Genomic DNA, 23794 nt, shown 5'->3' on the forward strand with positions numbered 1-23794 from the left:
GCACCGGATGAGGATCCGTTGTCGATCTCGTCATCCCGCCGGATCAGCCGCCCCGTCCTCCACCTCCAAGGAGCTGCCCCGACGTTCGCCTCGTCTATCGCGCCACCTCAATCCCCATAGCACCGTCTTGACCTGCCCCACCGGAACCGCAGCACCCTCACCAAGTCCTCCGGTGAAGCCAAGGCCAACTCGGAGCCACCAAGGAGGTTCTGCACTCACCGCTGCATTTTATCTTTTATTCGATCTCACGGGGTTGCCGGTGCTTGATACCCAGCAGACATGGCATCTCCATTGATGGCACCATCGCCGACCACATCATCCACGACGTCTCTCCCCCATGTCGTTGCTTCCTCAGCGGCGAATTCCACAATGGCACTAGCTGCAGCTGCTCCCGCTCTCGCTCGCGCTGCGGCTATGTTCTTGATGTCGGCCGCACTGCTGCACTGCTCCTTCTTTCGTTCGTGCTGCTGCTCTGCTCTTGCTCTCGCTTGCGCTGCTGCTGCTGCTGCACGACCTCCGGCAGCTACAGGAGTTGCTGTTTAGCACTCGCTCGCGGTGCTACTGCACGACTTGCTCTCTACTAGTGTGTTCCCTGCTCGAGCGTCTGCTGATTTAGATCACTACTTCTCTGCTACTAGTGCTCGAACGCCCTAAACATCTATTGCAATGCTCTATTACTAGTTCAATCAGTTTCGATAGTGAAGTTCATTTTCTTCAGTTAAGTTCAGTGTGAACAGTACTTAGAGCATCTGTCGGAGCGGCCGTGGTGCGGCTGATGCGTTTTACATCTAGCACTTTTTGGTGATGTATTTTACATCATCTATTGCAGATGATATTAGGGTCCCACTTCAGATTAAAGTTGTATGTCTTGTCATGCTTCAGCCTCGTCGCCGGACACCTTAGCGGAGCTTCTCCAACGATGGAACTGTCCATCACAGCGGAGCAGTACCCTCGGCACCATTTCCAGAGGCCTCAGATCTTCTTCCCTGCCTCCGATAGTCACACCAGCATCATCACCATCCTCCACGTCCAACCCAATGATGCTGAGGTCCACAAGGCTTTGCCAAAGAGGTTGTACACTCGTCGCATCACTTTGTTTCTCCATACCTCTATTCTTCCAATTCATGTGAGCCAAACACCCAAGTTGACTAAAATCCTATGTTTCCAAATGCTCTGTTTTGCACGTGCATTCCTATCCTCCTGTGTTTTTCCTATCCCTGCGTTTATAGAATCCTCCAATTCTAAGGAGCCCTTACAGATGAACCTGAGGACTACACAGTTCCGGAAGAGAGGTCGCAGTCTTTCGTGTTTGCTTACTTATACATCGGTTATTATTACCTGCTACTTTATCATTCAATCTTGAGTTTTGAATTGCCCATGGGTCTCATATCGAGCCAACAATGAATAGTATCTGTCTACTATCTGGTTCATCTGGGGTCTTCTGTGTGGTTCATGTTGGGTGGGCAACAAAAAATAGATGATCCATTGTCTATCTTTTTAAACTGAAGCTATAATCTACCTGCTATCATTAGTTTTGGATCCATCCACTTGTTCGCTACCATCAGTCTTGATTTTTGCATGCACCCCTTAGGCCTTACAAAATCTAACTATATTTTATTATTATGCATGTCAGATATTGTACACAATCGTACTAAACATGTAGAGAAAAAGAGAAGACCGTTGTGTGCGAATATAATGTCACGCAGACACTGCTCCATGGTGGGCGTAGTGCCCCCCCTCTCCTGCATTTCCAGATTGTATTCCAGAGGAAGATAACTGTTCAGATGGAGATTCAGAAGGAGCCGACCATGCATGTTTACCACCTGAGGTATTTGGTCTAACCTAGCATGCTGATGTTGGTCATATCATGCATATGGCACCTTGCATTGCTTACATTATACATCTTATATGTCATCAGCTTAGTTTAGATTTGCTTTGTGTGAATGCCACCTATTTGGTTTCTATATCATACTCCCACCATTCCTAAATATTTGTCTTTTTAGAGATTTCAACAAGTGACTACATACGGAACAAAATGAGTGAATCTACACTCTAAAATATGTCTATATACATCTGTATGTGGTAGTCCATTTGAAATCTCTAAAAAGAAAAACATTTAGGAACGGTGGGAGTATATGGGAATTATGCAATGCCATCTTCTTTAGCCAGGCATCATATACGCGAATCATGCAATGCCATCCTGTTTAGCCAGTCATCGTATATGTGATTTTATCGTGCCATATTTTTTTCCATGATGTATTCCATTTGTCAACAATGTTTATACATTCATCTACTCTTCCTGTGCATCAGCCATTTGAGTCGGTCATGGGAAAATCTGGAGTGAAAACAAGGTCTTCTGAGCAGTCAGTGCTACATGTCGATGCAGATTTCTTGCTGGTTACAGATAGCTCCTCAGAGGAGGATTCAGAGAGAAATGATCAGTCGTATCCCCCCCCCCCGAGGTGCATGCTCTAACTTGGCTGGGTTATATTGCTCATATCATGCATATGGTGTCTTGCATTGCCATGCCATCTGCTTGGATTAGACATGCTTTCTGTGAATGCCTCCTGTTTGCTTTCTATATCAGATATGTGAATTATGCAATGCCATGTTTTTCAGCCAGTTATCATATATGTGAATTATGCACCGCCATGGAGCCAAGCTTCATATATGTGAATTATATCATGCCATCTTTTTTTCATTACGTATTCCATTTGTCGACAATCTGTGTATATTGAACTACTCTTCATGTGTATCAGCCATTTGAGCCGGTTATGGAAAAATCTGGAGTGAAAACAAGGTCTTCAGAGCAGGCAATGGTACCTGTTGAATCATATATCTTGATGGTTACAGGGAGCTCCTCAGAGGAGGATTCAGAGACAGATGACCAGTCCTATATCCCACCTGAGGTGTATGCTCTAAGTTGCAATGTTTATATTTCTCATATGATGCATATGGTGTCTTGCATTGCTTAGTTTAGACATCATATGCACAATATTGAATTCTATCTACTTAGTTTAGAGATCATACATGCGAGTGCCAGCTGCTTAGTATCTGAATCAATTATGTCAATTATATCATGCCATCATGTATACTTAGACAACATGTATGTGAATTATTTCATCCCAACCTATTTTAGAAAGACATCATATAGTTTTGTCATGTCATCCTGTTTAGGTACTCATCATATGTTGAATTATGCCATTATATCATGTTAAGTTATCCATCATATATCTGAAACTGTGTCATGCTATCCTGTTTAGTTAGGCATCATATATGTGAAATTGTGTCATGCTATCCTGTTTGGTTAGACAACATATATGTGAATTGCCACATCTATCTATCATACAATGTCTGTACGTTCAATTTCTTTTCTTTTTTATCAGCCATTTGAATTGGAAGGGGTGATGGCAGTATCTAAGGGAGGAAAAACCCGTTCTTCACAAAAGACAGTGCTACCCGTCGATGCAGATAGAACCATGGTTGTACTGGCCCACAAACTAGACCCACCACACATAATCGAGACTCTTCCAGATTGCACACTTACACTGTTGGGCAGAGAACCACCTACAACCCATCTAACCGCAACCCCAGCGGATAGTAACCCACTTATAGTTGACAAAGCACCATGTCTACCACAGAGTACCCCCACACGAGCAATTTGTAAAAGCTACTGCAGTGCCCAAAGCACGAAGACCACCAGAGCTAACCCAAACTCCATGTTTAAAGCAGAAGATCAACTGTTCTCAGGTCAGATTCCGTAGCTATGGTGCATACTCCTTTGCTGTTGCATCACTGTATTTACTCATACCAACTACTTTCGAATTTGAAGGATCCAATTGAAACTCCAATGGCGCAACAGGCATGTTTTAAACCTATTTCTTTAACTGGATTGTTGTTCTAACTTCTTGCTGTATGTTGATTTCAGTTTAAGTTGTATAAACAGTTATGTTCTCATGTGATGCACATTACAAGTGCTGCCAATGCTGTGTAGTTTCTCACACTTATATTCTGTCTATGCTGTTGTGTCTTAAAAATATATGAGTTGAACTGTGTCTCTATCTTGATTAGGGAACATAAACTAGAATGATATGGACAATACAGTGACCATAGTACATAGATATATGTTTGTTTCATGCTGTTATCCTGTCCACCTTACTACTGAACCGGTTTACCAAAATGAGTTTGGTATACTACAAGCTAAACCTGTGATGTGTCTGCTTGTTTCTCATGTAATATGCAAACAGAATATTGGAGAAGAGCACCCCACTAGACAATGGTAGAGAAAGTAATGCAGATAAGGTTCAAGATAGTGAGACAACCCTGTTGGTCTCCAAGAAAGGTGATAAAAACGATCTTGTAGACAGTGAGAAAACCCCACAGTCCTGTGTTGATGTAGTTTTCGAGTTACTGGCCAGTACCGCTGGCACAAGATCTTCGAACTTGCTGCCTGAATCACTTCGGCTTCTTCAGTCTTAGCTACAAGCTGAAAGGCATCAGTCAGATGTGCTGCGTCAAGAAGCCGAAGGACTGAGGAAGTCCCTGCAGAATTTAGATGCGTACTTTCTTGTGCAACAGCAAGCGCTGGAGGATTTAAGCGCCAAACAAGAGAAAGTTAATAAGCTTGCTAAGCATCTTGCCAGCATTATGGGTACCCAGGATATTGTTTCTTGAACTCTTCTGAAGTGGTTTCAGTTCTAGACTTGTTTTGCTGCAGCGTTTATATGCTGCTGTGTTCCTTATATTTGCACTGGTGGTGAACTTTGATGCCTAGTGGATATAATATGTGTAATAGCCGTGATAGCCTAGCATAAGTTGCTTGCTTATTTATTTCCTTGTTGTCTTGTTTATTTGTTTGCTTGTAGTCAGTGCAGTTCTTTTTCCGCGGTTTGCTAGTGGCTGCAATAACCTATTTTTTAAAACTAGGCCACAATAACCATGGGCTAATATTTACTATATTGACACTGGGCCTCCTACGGGCCATAGAAATAGTGGGCCTTCTACGGGCCGTAGAAACAGTAGGACTTCTACGGGCCGTAGAAACATTGGGCCTTCTACGGTCCGTAGAAACAATGGGCCTTCTACGGGACGTATCATCACTGGGCCTTATACGGGCCGTATGATCGATTGGCCAAACATGGGCCAATAACAGGCCGCATTATGGTCGTAAGTGGGCTAGAGTTGGAATCGTCCGTTCATGGGCCGACCATAACGGGCCATCGTCAATAGGCTGTATTTGATGACGCTATGAAAACGACCCAATGTTTTAACGGACCACAAACGGGCCGACTATAACCACGGGCTGAATTTGGCCCACAAGCAGAAAATGACAGTAACGGGCCGTAAGTAAACGAACGCTCGAAATGAGCCCAAGAATAAATGGGCTCTAAGAAGGCCGAAAGATAACATGGGCTGGAAACGGCCCAACTGAATAACGGGCCCTTAATGGGTATAAAGTGATACACTGTTCATTACGGGCCAGTTTCACCACGGGTCGTTAATGGGTCTAAAGTGATACACTGTTCATTGCGGGCCAGTTTCACCACGGGTCATTAATAGGCCAAGAGTTACATAGGGCCTCATATGGGCCAAAAGACGTCATGGGCCATACATGGGCAAGAAGTGAAAACGGGCTGGAATCATATTGGATGGCCCAGATGATGCTACTGGGCCTAATTCGGATAGGGCGTAACGGGCCTTGGGTTAGCGGGCTGTAAATGGGCTATATGCGAACAAGCCGTTAACAGGCTTTCCATGGGCCGGCCCGTCACCTTTTGACTAAGTCAAACGGACTGGCCTTTTCACAGGAATGGGCCTCTGTTGGGCCGTGCCACGTGTCGACGTATCATAGACGCCTTCGGTCCAATGAGTGGATGACATCTGTCCCAACAACGAGCAGACACGTGTTTCCTCCAGCCAATGATGGTTTCACACGTGGAAAATCCCCATTGGTCAGGGCTGTTAACGGGTAATCGGATCCAAAATCCGACCCGATAGCTTAACGGCGTTCCGTTACGGTGGATGCCACGTGTTGATCACCCTTGACGAAAGCGCTTCTGTGACGCGCGATTTATCGTCATGGAAGTGGACACTTCCTTGATGATAATTTTGGTAATGTCATGGAACACTTCTACGACAACACATGTATGACTATCTTGATTCTGTCATAAATTTGTCATGGATGTACATGCATGACAAAAAACGCGACCTACTGTGACAAACACGTATCATCACAGAAGTGTATTTTTTTGTAGTGTCTACAACAAACATAGGCAAGCAAAATACTATCAGGTACTAAGTTCGTGATAAATTTAAGTTCAATTAATCATATTACTTAAGAACTCCCACTTAGATAGACATCCCTCTAATCATCTAAGTGATTACGTGATCCAAATCAACTAAACCATAACCGATCATCACGTGAAATGGAGTAGTTTTCAATGGTGAACATCACTATGTGTATCATATCTACTATATGATTCATGCTCGACCTTTCGGTCTCAGTGTTCCGAGGCCATATCTGCATAAGCTAGGCTCGTCAAGTTTAACCTGAGTATTCTGCGTGTGGAAAACTGGCTTGCACCCATTGTAGATGGACATAGAGCTAATCACACCCGATCATCACGTGGTGTCTTGGCATGACGAAGTTTGGCAACGGTGCATACTCAGGGAGAACACTTTTCTCTTGAAATTTAGTGAGAGATCATCTTATAATGCTACCCTCAATCAAAGCAAGATAAGATGCATAAAAGATAAACATCACATGCAATCAATATATGTGACATGATATGGCCATCATCATCTTGTGCTTGTGATCTCCATCTCCGAAGCACCATTATGATCACCATCGTCACTGACGCGACACCTTGATCTCCATCGTAGGATCATTGTCGTCTCACCAACTATTGCTTCTACGACTATCACTATCGCTTAGTGATAAAGTAAAGCAATTACAGGGCGATCGCATTGCATACAATAAAGCGTCAACCATATGGCTCCTACCAGTTGTCGATAACTCGGTTACAAAACATGATCATCTCATACAATAAAATATAGCATCACGTCTTGACCATATCACATCACAACATGCCCTCCAAAAACAAGTTAGACTTTCTCTACTTTGTTGTTGCAAGTTATACGTGGCTGCTATGGGCTTAGCAAGAACCATTCTTACCTACGCATCAAAACCACAATGATAGTTCGTCAAGTTAATGGTGTTTTAACCTTCTCAAGGACTGGGCGTAGCCACACTCGGTTCAACTAAAGTTGGAGAAACTGACACCCGCCAGCCACCTGTGTGCAAAGCACGTCGGTAGAACCAGTTTCGCGTAAGCATATGCGTAATGTCGGTCCGGTCCACTTCATCCAACAATACCGCCGAACCAAAGTATGACATGATGGTAAGCAGTATGACTTGTATCGCCCACAACTCACTTGTGTTCTACTCGTGCATATAACATCAACGCATAAAACCTGGCTCATATGCCGCTGTTGGGGAATGTAGTAATTTCAAAAAAAATCCTGTGCACACACAAGATCATGGTGATGTATAGCAACAAGAGGGGAGAGTGTTATCCATGTACCATCATAGACTGAAAGCAGACGCGTTAGCACAACACGGTTGATGTAGTCATACGTCTTCACGATCCGACCGATGAAGTATCGAATGCACGGCACCTCCGAGTTCAGCACACGTTCAGCTCGATGACGTCCCTCGAACTCCGATCCAGCCAAGCTTTGAGGGAGAGTTCCGTCAGCACGACGGCGTGGTGACGATGATGATGTTCTACCGACGCAGGGCTTCGCCTAAGCACCGCTACGATATTATCGAGGTGGACTATGGTCGAGGGGGGCACCACACACGACTAAGAGATCCAAGGGATCAATTGTTGTGTCTATGGGGTGCCCCCTCCCTCGTATATAAAGGAGTGGAGGAGGGGGCCGGCCAAGAGGAGGAGGCGCACCCAAGGGGGGGAGTCCTACTCCCACCGGGAGTAGGACTCCTCCTTTTCCTATTTGGAGAAGGAGAGGGAAGGAAGAGGAAGGAAAGAGGAAGGAAAGGGGGGGGCAGCCCCCTCCCAATTCGGACTTTGCTTGGGGGGCGGTCGGTTCAATATCTGGCGTATCTCGTAGTAGGGGTCCTAAGCTAGGCGTCTTGGAGTGATGGTAACATGGACACGGGATTTTACCTAGGTTCGGGCCCTTTTGATGGAGGTAAAACCCTACATCTTGCTTTTGATTGTATTCATATGGGGTGTAGTACAGAGTACATGTATCTACCACAATATGATAGTAATGAATATGAGATTTTTTATTGACTAGCCTGGCCTCAGTTTATATAAGATACCGGAGGCCTAGGGTTTAGGAGTGTCCTTGTCTTGGACGGCAGGTGGAGTTTTCCTTGTATGCCGCAGGGGTTGTCCAAACTAGCCCATGACTAGATGGCCATGGGGGTCCTTGGCCCAATCCAACAGATCGGTAGACGACGTGGTGAGTACCCCCTAGTCTAGGACACCGTCAGTAGCCCTCTGAACCGGTCTTCAAGTTGGGGACGCTCCTCGATTCTTCCAAACTTTTCTTCACCTTCGGTTGTTTGGTCTTGAAAACTGGTTCAACAAATCTACTCATCTTTGATCTTGAGGATCGTCGAGGTGACTCCGAAGAGTTTACACGTCGGGTATCCGAGGAGCCCCTTTAAGTTTCCAGCCTTTATCAATGCCTTGTTATTTTTATGCCACACCTCAGGTTTGAAGTTGTTCCCGGGCGACAGCGTCCTCTTGCGTCCGAGCTCCAACGCCGAACTGCACTCGACGTATCTTTAGCAGTCGAGCACCAACGCCGGACCGCTTCCGAGTTCCAACGACGAAATGTATCTGAGCTCCAATGCCGAACTATGTCCAAGCTCCAACGCCAGACTATGTCCAAGCTCCAACGCTGGACTGTATCCGACGTGTCATGGATCACCTTGGTTCAAAAAAGTTGAAGGAGTTTAGCCGAGCTTAATGTCGGAAATGCCCTCTATGGACCCAACCATTCTCGTCCGAGCTTTATGCCGGACTGCTTCCGGGGTGTCTGTCGGTGTCCAAACCGGCGGATCTCGGGTAGGGGGGCCCGAACTATGCGTTTAGGCGGATGGTAACAGGAGACAAGGGACACGATGTTTTACCCAGGTTCGGGCCCTCTTGATGGAGGTAAAACCCTACGTCCTGCTTGATTAATATTGATGATGTGTGTTACAAGAGTATATCTACCATGAGATCAGGGAGGCTAAACCCTAGAAGCTAGCCTATGGTATGATTGTTGTTCGTCCTATGGACTAAAGCCATCCGGTTTATATAGACATCGGAGAGGGCTAGGGTTACACGGAGTCGGTTACAATGGTAGGAGATCTACATATCCGTATTGCCAAGCTTGCCTTCCATGCCAAGGAAAGTCCCATCCGGACACGGGACGAAGTCTTCAATCTTGTATCTTCATAGTCTTGGAGTCCGGCCGATCATGATAGTTCGGCTATCCGGACACCCCCTAGTCCGGAACTCCCTCAGTAGCCCCAGAACCAGGCTTCAATGACGACGAGTCCGGCGCGCATGTTGTCTTCGGCATTGCAAGGCGGGTTCTTCCTTCGAATAATTTATAGAAGATTGTGAACACCAGGATAGTGTCCGGCTCTGCAAAAATAAATTCCACGCACCACCGTTGAGAGAATAATATTACACAAGTTCAATCTACTAACGTATTTTGTGGCATGACATCACACCATTACCAAGCCTTTACTCGAATTGTTTTTATTGTATCACCTCAGCGCATCTAGCGAGGCGGTTTCCTTGGCACGTCTTGTCGAATCAGAGATCGTGTTCCCCTTATTCCGGGATTCCCATCAATACGGACGTGGGTAACCCAACCACGCCATTGATTGTGACGCTTGGGAGATAAGCGAGTTTTACCAGGCCGGTGGGGACACATGTTTTTGTCCGCCCATATAAGGGGGTAAAGATCCAACCCTTTTACCTGCGCCTTCTTCCTCCTTGGCTTATCCATCTCCGCGAACTCGAGCTCCAACGCCCAAGTCCGCACTTCTCACCTCAACCTTCTCCAACTATGTCCGGAGCGGGAGGCAAGTGGATGGCCTCCTCCGTCACGGAGGGGCAGATCCAGAAGCTGCGCGACGCCGGATATTTGTCCAGCGACATCGCGCACCGGCTCCCCAACGAGGGAGAGCTCATCCCCACCCCCAGGCCCCATGAGAGGGTAGTATTTCTTCCCCATTTCCTCCGCGGACTGGGCTTCCCACTTCATCCCTTTTTCCGGGGGCTCATGTTCTACTACGGCCTACATTTCCATGATCTGGCCCCGAATTTCATCCTCAACATCTCGGTGTTTATCGTCGTGTGCGAGGCCTTCCTCTGCATCCAGCCCCACTTCGGCTTGTGGCTCAAGACCTTCAGTGTCAAGCCGAAGGTTGTGAAGGGCAGCCAAGCGGAGTGCGGAGGCGCCATGGTGGGCAGGATGTCCCACGTTATGTGGCTGGGGGGCACTTTCATGGAAACCATCAAGGGGTGGCAATCAGGGTGGTTCTACATCACCGAGCCGCGTGACCCTGATTGGGCAGCGGCCCTAGAATTCAGATCCGGCATCCCTACACGGCTCACCTCCTGGAAAGAGAGTGGCCGGAGCTTGGGAGATTCGGAGGAGCTGACCGGACTCCAAGCCTGCATCCAAAAGCTGGTGGACAAGAAGCTCAAGCTTGTCAACGTAGTCCAGGTCATGCTCATCCGCCGGATTCTCCCGTGCCAACGACGGGGCTTCAACATGTGGGAGTTCGATCCGGCGCAACACCAGACTCTGAGCGGGCTCTTCGACACTACGTACGAAGATGTCTGGAAGGTGCTGTTCAAGGGTGCTGAGGCTCCCGCATCCGCTACCGAAGATCGCGGATTCCGCTCGCAGCGTCCAGCAGACGAGGTAAGTGATTTTGCCACTTGTTTTCCATAGTTTGACTCTATGCGGGATCTAAACTCCCTTTACCTTCGACAGGACTGGCTGGCAAAGGCTGAACGGACTATCTGTCCGGCCCCATTACCAGAGGACCCAGCGGATGCCCGCCTAACAGGGCTGCTGGCTCCGGCACCCCACGTGCTGCCGAAGAAGAAGGCCAAGAAGAAGGCCACGGGGACTCGAAAGAGTTCCCGTTTTCAGGTGCTATCGGATGATGAATCCGAGGCCGACTCCTCCCACCAAGGCGAGGAGGAGAAGAAGAAAGCCTCCCCCCCAGCGGGGGGGAGGGAAGAAAAGGAAGGCCTCCCCAACAAGGGAGGCCGAAGGGTCCAAGAAGGGAAAAACTCTTCCCCCGGACTGCTCCGCCAACGCCAGTGACGACGACGAGGACTGTCCTCCAAGGGCCAAGCCCCTGGCGAGATCGTAAGTATCCGGACTCCCGAATAACTTCAAGGTTTTTCTTTTTCGCCACATAATGTCTTTCTAATGCCGCATACAACCCTGCAGTCCGCCCAAGGATGATCTTCCCGCTTCGTCGAGCGGGTCCTTAGGTGCGTCGGATATGGATTCTCTTCCGACTGCCTCCACCCCCCGTGCCGCGGACGATGCCGAGGTGGGATCCCAGGAAGGGACCCACCAGGAGGAGGAGGCTCCAGAGGTGTCACAGGACAACCTCCCGGACTTTGCACCAGATTCGGCCCCGGAACCCACAGTGGCTCCGGAGTCCAGCGGTCGACCCCTTCGCAAGAAGGCCAAGACCGTGACACCGGCTGCCTCCGTCCAACCGGAGGTGCCGGATAATTTGCTGGAGGCGCTCAACGGCGCCTCCATCAAAGAGGAATACCGCACTGTTATGAGTGCGGTGATTCAAAAGGTTCAGCTCGCCAAGAGTGGGCTGACCGAAGCCTGCAATAGCCTTCTAACAGGCTTTGAGGTAAGAATTTCAATATGTATAAAATGGTACCGCATAGACAGTAGCCCCTGATGCTCAGTTCGGTGTTCGGAAAGAAAAGCCGGACTGAGGATCTAGAAGGATATACGCAGGAGTCATAATAAATATGTCAATATGGGATTGCAGGCTGCGTTGCTGACCTCTGCCGCACTGACTGCAAGGTCAATACGTTGAAGGAAAGCCTCGAGGACAAGGAAGGTGAGTAACACCTTACTAAAATTGTACCTTACAGAAAAGGATTTTGGTTGCAAATAGAATGACAAGGATAATGTGGGTATTGCAGGGGCCACTAATGAGGTGGCGACCCTGAAAGAGGCGGTGGACGCGGCTAAACGCAATGTGGCCACGGAGCGCACCAAGCGAGAGAAAAAGGAGGCACGTGTGGCGGAGGTACAGCAAGAGCTCCAGGATCTCGTGAAAAAACATGAGAGCCTGGAGCGTGACTCGAAGACTCAAGAGTCTGAGCTTGCAACGGCTCTTGAGAGTGCCAAAGCCGCTAAGGCCGAAGCCTACAAGGCCCTCTAGGAGATTGAGGCGGTGAAGAAAATAGCAGCGGGTAAGGAATTTTTCATGCAAAGTAAGCATGTGATTGTTAATTACCTGTTGCTTACCCGAATTCGGAGCTCTCCAGGAGCGTTCACAGATCTTCCTCGCAGTGTGTCCGATGCTGCCGCATTCTACCGGGCCGAGGAGGGGAGCTCGACGGAGAAGGTCTTCTGGTCTTAGTATGCTGAGGCCGAACATCCGGTGCCCCTTAGTGACCGGCTGAAGCAGCTGGTCGAGCTCCACAAGGCGGCCAAACAGGCCATGAAGGGCCTCATAGTTCGGCTGTGGCCTAAGGAGGCCATGCCTGGGAGCTACTTCGGCCTGGTGCGGCGGCTGGTGGATGCGTGCCCGTGGGTTGAACTCATCAAGCACTCCGCCTGTATTGAGGGTGCCCGTCGGGCCCTTGCCCGCGCAAGGGTGCACTGGGGCAAGATGGATGCCCAGAAGCTTGTGACGGACCCGCCACCAGAGGGCAAGGAGCATCACACGCCCGAGATGTATTATAAAAGTGTGCTGAAGGGCGCCCGCACTATTGCGGGGGAGTGCTCCAAAGAAGTAATATTTGAGTAGACTCGCATTTTGTTATCCTGTGCGCTGAAAACTTAGTTCATATGTGCTAAGCAACTCTTGTTAATTTAAAATATTACCTTCTGTGCGGCTGTTTATCAAATCTGAGAGATGGCAAGTCGTCGGTTTCAGCCCCCATGCCACGAGTGCTGGGGTGTTCGGGATAAACTTGAGCACTCTTGTTCCCATTTTTGGGTCCATCTAGGGAGGCGCTCAACACAGCGAACAAGGCAATTGGACTTATAATGCTTGAGCACTCTCACTTAGCCATAGAATTCTATAATTTTAAATTTCGGCGAAGCCCCTAGTCTTCGGAAGGCCGAATTTGGGGCGCTATCCACGCCTGGGCCGGACAAGATCCGGCTCCTTGCTCTAAGCGGCATAAGTCTTTAAGGACTCGCAAAAAACCTCTCGAACAGCGACCGGCTCTCGCCTCATCATGACGGTCAGTTTTAGCTTTCTCTACTGAGGCGTTGACCCAACTCAACTAGGGCGCAATCGCAGTGGTTCTCCTAGTGCTACCTTAGCCGATACAACGGAACGTAAGGTACCAAAACATGGGAGCCGAGCAAACCCAACTATTGACCCAAGACATGATTCGGAGTCGATGCATATAGTGCTATAAGTTCGGGGTGCCGCACTTGTGAAAGTGTTCGGACTTATCACACCATGATGCGGGAAACATAAGCCCCTGGTGTATTTTAGCCGTACCAAAGTGTACGGATGCAACATGCCATAAATGAACATATGTATAAAAAGGAAATGCAAGTATAAGCAAAAAGGTGTTGCATTGTTTATTTAAGAAAGACTGTTGTAAGTGCAGAACGATACAAATGGTGCGATAAGCAAGGGATGGGACTGTTAAACATGTCCCCCTCCAGGGGTAGGCTGCCGAATGGTGCGTAAAACAGATTTAATGCTCGTAATGGAGACCACCTAGATATTCGTTGTAGCCTTTATCCTTCCCTGACTGTTGCATCGTTAGTTCGGCAGGTCTGCTGCCGGACAGGGCCTCTGACGAACGGAGTCCTGTGGGTAAAAAAGGAAAAAGAAAAGAAAAAAGAACGACACACTTGAGAGCCCCTGGTGTGGTTGAGCCACAGTCTGGGCTTATCGTGGTCGTGCCCCTCTCCCCATGCCCATGGTATCTTCAGAGCGTAATGGTGTACGTGAAGGACCTGTTTTGACGTTTTACAGGGGCCGGGGTTGGGGTCGCACTACTACGCGTGCTCGGAACGTGCCAGGTGGTCTTGTTGTAGGTTACTCCAGGAGCGCTTCGTTGTGTCCGGCCGTTAGAATTGCCTTAAGAGGCTGCATTGTACTTCTGCCGCGAGAGCCGCTGTATGTTCCTCCGTTCGGAGAGAACATTCAGTGTTTCCATTGACCGTGATGACTCCTCGAGGGCCTGGCATCTTGAGCCTGAGGTATGTGTAGTGCGGCACCGCGTTGAACTTTGCAAACGCAGTTCATCTGAGCAGGGCGTGATAGCCGCTGCGGAACGGAACTATGTCGAAGATTAACTCCTCGCTTCGGAAGTTATCCGGGGATCCGAAGACCACTTCCAGTGTGACTGAGCCTGTACAATTGGCTTCTACACCTGGTATGACGCCTTTAAAGGTCGTCTTGGTAGGTTTAATCCTTGAGGGGTCTATGCCCATTTTGCACACTGTATCCTGATAAAGCAGGTTCAGGCTGCTGCCGCCATCCATCAGGACTCAGGTGAGGTGAAATCCATCGACGATTGGGTCTAGGACCAATGCGGCGAATCCGCCGTGGCGGATGCTGGTGGGGTCGTCCCTTCGGTCAAAAGTGATTGGGCAGGAGGACCATGGATTGAACTTCGGGGCAACTGGCTCCATCGCGTATACATCCCTTAGAGCATGCTTCTGCTCCCTTTTGGGTATGTGCGTTGCGTATATCATGTTCACCGTCCGCACCTGTGGGGGGAAACCCTTCTGTCCTCTATTGTTCGGCAGTCGGGTCTCTTCCTCGTCATCGCTATGCATCCCCTTGTCATTGCTTTCGGCAATTAACTTGCCTGCCTGCTTGAATACCCAACAGTCCCTATTAGTGTGGTTAGCTGGCTTTTCGGGGGTGTCGTGTATCTGGCACAAGCGGTCGAGTATTCGGTCCAAATTGGACGGACCCGGAGCAGTTCTTTTGAATGGCTTTTTCCACTGACCGGGTTTAGAGCCTCTGAATCCGGCATTGACTGCCGTATCCTCACTATTGTCGCTGTTAACGCGGCGTTTGTTTTTGTAACGACGCGACCTGCCACTACGGTCCTTGATGTCCGGACTGCCAGAATTTTTGCTGAGGTTGTTGCTGCGTGCTAGCCAGCTGTCCTCACCCGCGCAGAAGCGGGTCATGAGTGATGTGAGGGCTGCCATGGATTTCGGCTTTTCCTGTCCCAGGTGCCGGGCAAGCCAGTCGTCGCCGATATTACGCTTGAAGGCCGCGAGGGCCTCCGCATCCAGACAGTCGACGATTTGGTTTTTCTTGGTTAAGAACCGTGTCCAGAATTGTCTGGCCGATTTGTCTGGCTGCTGAATTATGTGGCTTAGGTCATCAGCGTCTGGTGGTCGCACATACGTGCCTTGGAAGTTATTGAGGAATGCGGCTTCCAGGTCTTCCCAACTCCCAATTGACTCTGCTGGCAAGCTGTTAAGCCAATGCCGGGCTGGTCCTTTAAGCTTGAGGGGGAGATATTTGATGGCGTGAAGATCATCACCGCGGGCCATGTGGATGTGAAGATAATCTTCGATCCAAACCGCGGGGTCTGTTGTGCCATTGTAAGATTCCATATTCACGGGTTTAAACCCTTCGGGGATTTGATGATCCATTACTTCATCTGTGAAGCATAGTGGGTGCGCGGCGCCTCTGTACTGGGTGATATCACGACGGAGCTCAAAAGAGCTTTGTCTGTTTTGTTCGGCCCGGCCGGACTTATTGTGTCCGGCGCGACAGTTGTTGTCACGTACCGTGGGGCGCCCACGCGATCCATAGATTGATCTTTATTGTCTTGCCTTATCCTCCAATATATCTCGCAAGTCCGGAGCGTTCCCCTGTGGCCTTGTGCTTTTCGAGCGATGCCGGGGTACGGGTCTAGTGAAGGGCCTAGAGGCCTCTCTGTCGCGACCACGGGGTGGTCGGTCAGCCGTATTGTCTCCTGGTGATGCGGGTTCATACGCTTCCTCCTCTAATTGGGGGAGCAGCTTGCGTTTAGGGTAGCTTTTGGAGGGGCGTTCGAGCTCATGCTCTTCGGCCGCGAAGACTTCAGTCCATCTGTCGGCTAGCAGATCTTGATCAGCTCTAAGTTGTTGCTGCTTTTTCTTGAGGCTGTTCGCCATGGCCATAAGCCTGCGTTTGAAACGCTCCTGTTCGACGGGATCCTCAGGCACGACGAATTCATCGTCGTCGAGGCTTGCTTCGTCTCCGGAGGGAAGCATATAATCCTCGACCTCTTCTTCTGCCGCTCTCTCATGAGGGCTGGCGTCTCCGTCCTCCTGCGCTGGATCTTGCTGGAGTGGGTTGTATTCGGCACTGCCCGGTGTATTATTATCTCTGGTGCTGGAATCTTCATTCTTGCTGTGGCGGGATTTAGAGCGGCGCCGCTGACGCCGGCGCTTGGGCTGTTTCTTTGAGGGGTCATCCTCCGTTGTTCCTTCGCCATTCCCATCTTTTGGGATATCCACCATGTATATGTCATATGATGAGGTGGCTTTCCAGTGCCCGGTGGCCGCTGGTTCCTGGTCGTCTCCGGCATCGTCGTCCATGCCGTCGATGTCTTCGGAGTCGTAGTCTAGCATGTCGGTTAGATCGTCGACAGCGGCTACCAAGTGGGTGGTGGGTGGGCTTTGAATTTCTTCATCGTCTGCATCCCAACCGTCCTGACCGCAGTCCGGCCAGGGCTCTCCTGATAATGAGAGACACTTTAGCGAACTCAAGATGTCGCCGAAAGGTGAGTGTTGAAAGATGTCCGCTGCGGTGAACTCCATGATCGGCGCCCAATCGGATTCGATCGGAGGGGGCGCGGGAGGTTCGGAGTCCGGCAAGGAGTCCGACACCTCGGAGTCACGAGCTTTATGAGGGACAAGGTTAGTGTTCGGCTCTATCGCCGTAGAGGTTGCAGCCCCCGAGGCGGTGTCTAGCCATTCGTCCTCGATCTGCGCAGCTGGCTCCGAATTGAAGATTGGAGCGGGTTCGAGTGCGGCCTCCATGGTAGTGTCCGGCTGCAGAGCTAAATCATGCTTGTCGTGATAGTGTGGCACGCTCGGGTGTGGCTCGAATCCATCGAGGATCAAGTCCCCGCGGATGTCAGCCGTGAAGTTCAACCTTCGAAATCTGACCTGACGGCCAGGGGCGTAGCTTTCGATCTGCTCCAGATGGCCAAGCGAATTGGCCCGCAGTGCAAAGCCGCCGAATACGAAGATCTGTCCGAGGAGAAAGGTCTCACCCTGGACTGCGTCGTTCATGATGGTCGAAGAAGCCATCGATCCTATCGGTGACGACACAGAGGAACTCTCAATGAAAGAACCAATGTCGGTGTCAAAACCAGTGGATCTTGTGTAGGGGGTCCCGAACTGTGCGTCTAGGCGAATGGTAACAGGAGACAAGGGACACGATGTTTTACCCAGGTTCGGGCCCTCTTGATGGAGGTAAAACCCTACGTCCTGCTTGATTAATATTGATGATGTGTGTTACAAGAGTAGATCTACCACGAGATCAGGGAGGCTAAACCCTAGAAGCTAGCCTATGGTATGATTGTTGTTCGTCCTATGGACTAAAGCCATCCGGTTTATATAGACACCGGAGAGGGCTAGGGTTACACAGAGTCGGTTACAATGGTAGGAGATCTACATATCCGTATCGCCAAGCTTGCCTTCCACGCCAAGGAAAGTCCCATCCGGACAAGGGACGAAGTCTTCAATCTTGTATTTTCATAGTCCTGGAGTCCGGCCGATCATGATAGTTCGGCTATCCGGACACCCCCTAGTCCGGAACTCCCTCAGTGTCTATTGTAGTCGAGCACCAGCGCCGAACTGCATCCGAGGTGGTGCACCACATTGGCCATGGGCTGATTTTTATGAATTTAATTCCAAATTGTGCAATGTATTCTCTGCCGAGATGTATAGCCAGTAGCCCTCAAGGTGCGTGTTGGCCTAATATCCGGGATGCACCTGAAGGAAAAAATCAGACCGCTCACCCTAGTAGCCCCTGAGACTCAGGTCGATTCATAAAATCGGCCTGAGGATCAATTCCTAGCTCGACAGCATACTTAGGAATAGAAACATGGTGTGCAAAGTCCTCGAGACTCAGGTTGGGTGCGGCCGACCAACCTGAGGATAATAATTTCCTTGAAAACTATATTGCACTTTAAATTTTCTGCATTGGATTGTCAATGCAGTAGTCCCCGAGACACTGGTCGAGTGGCAACACCAGATCAGGGGATCGATGTACCCCTTTAATATTTGTAAGTGATAAGCACGAAGCACAGTAGCCCCCGAGCCTTTATGTGGGCACGAGTGGCCAAATTAAGGATCGATGTCCGAAGTAAAATCGCAAATTATGTGTAATGATTCTACGTACCCAAGTACTCTACATCATTAATACTCGAACCCGCATTGTACAAAACTTTGTTGACCGACCATCGGCTTCAACCTCCTCAGCCAGTAGCCGGGGAGTGTTTGTCCCACTTTATAAAGCCTTGACAAGGGCAAAGATTTACGGCAAACAAGGCAATCTAGCCATACGGTTTTATAAACAAAGGTACGCAGAGAGACATGTTATATTATTGTTTAACATAGAAAACATCGTCCAAAGAAAATAGTCCCGCTATCGGTTCCTTTCTTTAGTATGTCATGATAAGCATGATCATGAAACCTCAGCTACGATCAATGTGGGAGGAAAATACTGAGGATTTAGTTCGGGGAAAGCTTCCAAACTCTATGGTCTAAATGAACCCAAATTTTCACTTCCGTTATGACCGTTTATAATCTGAAAGTGGCCCATCATCAGCTTCTACCCCCTTGTAGATGCTATGTAGGGTGTTTCTGCAATAACAAAACAACCCTTAGCCGACGTCTCGGTGCCCGAAGGCGGCTGTGTTTAGCGGAAATGAGGCAATCAGATATGCGGGCTTTATAACTTTCACTTAGTCACAGGAGCTTAAAGTTGGGAGGCCAGCAAGTAGCCCCCCAGTTAGTGTCCGGTGACAGCCGAGGTCAAGTCGTAAACACTTGGGCCAATGTTATGAATGGCCCATTATTTAATACAATCATTGGACCGCTGACCATACGCTTATTGTGACAGTCAGTTTTCGGCTTTCTCCACTGAGGTGCTTAACCATGTGACCTGGAAGCACAATCGCAGTGGTTCTCCCTTTGCACACCTGGCCGAACAAAGCGGAACATAGGAGGCAAGCACAGGAGCCGAGCAATCCAACTATTGACCGAAGACACAATTTGAAACTGATGCATATATAGCAATATCCGAGATTTTTTGCCGAATCTCTAAAGGTGTCCGGAGCTGCACTGCGAGACTTATGCGGAAAACACACAAATGGTTGAAAAGTGCCATAGGATTGGAAAACCAAAAAAGTTAGTAAAAACTCGACGTCCGAACTAGATCAATTGTTCGGTGCCAATCAGAAAATTGGTCTTAGAAAAAAAAGAATTGTGCTTCTATCGTGCTTTAACATGACACATCCTATCTCAAGACTTCAAGCGGGTCAGCCTACGGCTTCAACCTCCTATCCCGAGGGCGGAGTACTTCTCATTAGGCCATTTAGCAAACTTTAGCGGCTTTGAGAGAGAAATTAGGCTCCCCGGCTATTGACCACACACTCGCGTCGAAAAAAGGAGTGATAGAAAAAAGACTTTGCAACGACTAAGAAGAAGAAGAGTTACTATAAAACAGCTCACATAAATGTAAGAGCCCCCGAGTGACTTGGGTAAAAGAATTTTATGTATAATGATTGTATGTACCGAAGCACTTATATCATATCTGTGTTCACCTGAACATTATACGTGTCTTAATCGACCGTCGGTTTCTCCCTCTTCGGTCAAGGACCGAAAAGTGTTATGTACTCCAGCTGTCGAGAATATCGACAGTGTTTTCGATAACCAGGAAATCAGGCTATTACACTATAACAGACAAAGCGCGCTCAGGGAACTTATGCTATATTACTGATGAAGTGTAAGAAGCATCTTCGAAGAAAATAGTACCCCCACCGATACCTTTCTTCGGTTGCTCATTGCTACTATGTGACTTGTGCAATAGATTTTTTGTACTCATGAGTTCCGTTGTGTGCCGACCATAATTGAAAACAATAAGAGCGCTAGCTTTCGGCTTCACCCAGTCTGAGTTTCGGCTCGGATGACCCATTCGTGACAATCGTAGAGGTGCTCCCTTTACTCCCTAGCCAAACAATCGGAAACGTAGGGGTAAACACAGGAGCAAGGCAACCCAGCTTGCAAATCGCTTAAGTCAACATGGTGCATATTGTGTCGTAATACACGAACAAGGAACGAAGCCGTACAAGTATAATCATTTGCAAGAGGAAAGGCTTCATAAGGGAATACCCCAAGTAAACGGGGTATTTGAATTTGTGTGTCACAAACAAAGTTTGGATAAGGAAGTTTTTCACAAACAAGAAAAGTATAATGCTTGGCCGAACCGAACAATATTTAAAACCGAAAGTTTTTGAGCATGAAAGTGACTTAGCTGGTTAATGTGTTCAACATTGATGACACGGTCCAAGCTTGGTGCGGAACAAGGTCTCAGCCCCCAAGCCCGATGTGTCCGAGCGAAGAGCTCGGCACTCCAAAGAGTTGAAGCCCCCAGTCTAGCCGAGGTGATGGAGTAGGTCGCCGGGTGACACTGGAATCTCCGGCCGAGTGGGTTGATGAAGCGATGATGCGGAGTTACCAACACAGGGCAGCGCTCCAAGGCGACGACAACATTCGGTCGATGGAGGTTGGCGACGAGGACGCCAAGGCGAGGGGATAGTGCGGCCCGATCTAAGTCAATTGCCTGCACAGGTAAAATAGTGCAAACAAAAAAATAATAATAGTGAAAAAAAGGTGCATAATTAATTTATGCGATTTTTTTGGTAAATATGGCCTGGGCGTTGAGACTAGCTCGATGGAGCGATGGCGTCGTGGTACGGCGATGTCGGCGAAGGTTGGCCTGCCCAGGTGACAGGGAGAGGCTGGCCGGACTAACGCGAGGTACAAACGTCGGTAGAATTTCTCTGCCAAAATAATATGGTGCAGACGAACAAAAAATATTCCACATAGTAATTTATGTGCTAGACAAATAGCTAAGAAAGATAAAACCTGGACGATGATGATCGTGGAGGACCAAAGCAAATAAAGAGACACTGGTCAAACTTTGATCGTTGCCAGAAGCAGTGCTAGCTGAAACTTTTCGAAAAGGATTACTAGGAACTACCAGCGCCCGACGAAGAGCTGAATTAAAAGGGGGAAATAATTAAGTATCCCTGTTTGTGTGCTGCCATGGAGCCAAGTCCCTATTGGGGTACTGCTTCCACACCGTCTCTTCGGCTGGATAGCCTGTTGGTCGGATTGAGTCCGGATCCGATGTCGTCCCATCTGGGGCAACAATTTTTTACGGCAACGTCCGAACAGATGGCCTGCGTATGCAAAAGTCTACATCGAACACAAAAAGTATTTTGGATACACTAAATTATACAGCATAACAAACTATAAAAGGTGCACCTGATCGGCAGCCATCGCAGCAAAAGAACTGCCCAAAGTGCTATATAATTAGCTAGCATGTTCCATGATCAAACCTTGTTGGGTGTGCACGACCGATATCTGTATGCCCTGCTACCGCTCTGTTCTCGGATGCAATTGTTTAGACCGGCTAGCTGGAAACTGTTCGAATCAGAACCGGTCAGACCACCGCATCGACAGACCAAATTTTAGACTGGTCAATAAAAGTCTGATGTTCCTGGTTTGGGCAGCACGGCATAATGTGCCACTATCGATGTTCCTGCATACATAAAGCAGTGTAGGATGGAAAATAAAAAAAAACTTTTGTACAATTTATTTATGCAAAAAAATAATTTTAAGAAATGTATCCTGTTGCTAAGGTCGATGAAGACGGAGGAGTGACGACGTGATGGCGCAGGTGCCGCCGTGTGGTTTTCATAACCTCAAGTGGTACGTGCAAAGCTAGCTGCACTTTTGATCAAGCGAACCTTGAAAAGCACGTTCCAATTAGTACTAGTGCATTAGCACTTGTCTAACCCATGCTCAAATAAGTAGTAGACCACGGGCGGCGGCGTTGATACTAGTAGATTAGATTAAAAAAGGGGGATCTCCCTGTTGCTGCCGATTAGATCTTTCGCCAGCATGCCCACCTGCGCTGCAGCGCGTGGGCAGCATGGGCTGCACGCTCGCCTCTGCCGGGTCGTCGTTTGTAGCAATTCTAATAACTGTGCCGCCGTTTACAAACGCAATTCACCAGGATCTTCATGGTACACATGGTAGTTCGGAAACCGGCGATCCACCAGGTGGCAGATACGGTCGCGGCCGCTAAAAGAATTCTCGATCCAGTCTGACTGCAGACAAATAGCACGACGCGGTAGCGACGACTTTGCAACAGAGAAAATTTACATGCTAAAGATCCGACTGGAATAATATCACCTGATCGTTGATCTAGAATCCCATCGCACCATGATGATCACCTAACAGGCTCTCAATGAAAGCACCAATGTCGGTTCATTATCCGGCGTATCTTGTAGTAGGGGTCCTAAGCTAGGCGTCTTGGAGCGATGGTAACATGGACACGGGATTTTACCCAAGTTCGGACCCTCTTGATGGAGGTAAGACCCTACGTCCATTGTATTCATATGGGGTGTAGTACAGAGTACATGTATCTACCATGAGATGATACTAATGAATATGAGATTTTTTATTGACTAGCCTAGCCTCGGTTTATATAAGACACCGGAGGCCTAGGGTTTAGGAGAGTCCTTGTCTTGGGCGCCCCCTCCAACTGATCGGGACTGTCCCATGAGTATACGGCCATGGGGGTCCTCGGCCCAATCCAACTCATCGGGAGACGACGTGGTGAGTACCCCCTAGTCCAGGACACCGTCAGGGGCGCCCCCTCCCTTGCTCCTTTCCCCTCCTTTCCACTAAAGCCCATCAAGGCCCATATACCTCCGGGGGGTTCCGATAACCTCCCGGAGCTCCGGTATTGTCCCAATCTCACCCAGAACCATTTCGGTGTCCAAATATAGTCGTCTAATATATGGATCTTTATATCTCGACCATTTCGAGACTCCTCGTCATGTCCATGATCACATCCAGGACTCTGAACTACCTTCGGTACATCAAAACACATAAACTCATAATATAACCGTCATCTAACTTTAAGCATGCGGACCCTACGGGTTCGAGAACTATGTAGACATGACTGAGACACGTCTCCGGTCAATAACCAATAGCGGAACCTGGATGCTCATATTGGCTCCCACATATTCTACGAAGATCTTTATCGGTCAAACCACATAACAACATACGTTGTTCCCTTTGTCATCGGTATGTTACTTGCCCGAGATTCGATCGTCGGTATCTCAATACCTAGTTCAATCTTGTTACCGGCAAGTCTCTTTACTCGTTATGCAATGCATCATCCCGTAACTAACTCATTAGCTACATTGCTTGCAAGGCTTATAGTGATGTGCATTACCGAGAGGGC

The sequence above is a fragment of the Triticum dicoccoides genome, chromosome 5B, assembly GCF_002162155.2.
Source record: "Triticum dicoccoides isolate Atlit2015 ecotype Zavitan chromosome 5B, WEW_v2.0, whole genome shotgun sequence".
Taxonomy (NCBI): domain Eukaryota; kingdom Viridiplantae; phylum Streptophyta; class Magnoliopsida; order Poales; family Poaceae; genus Triticum; species Triticum dicoccoides.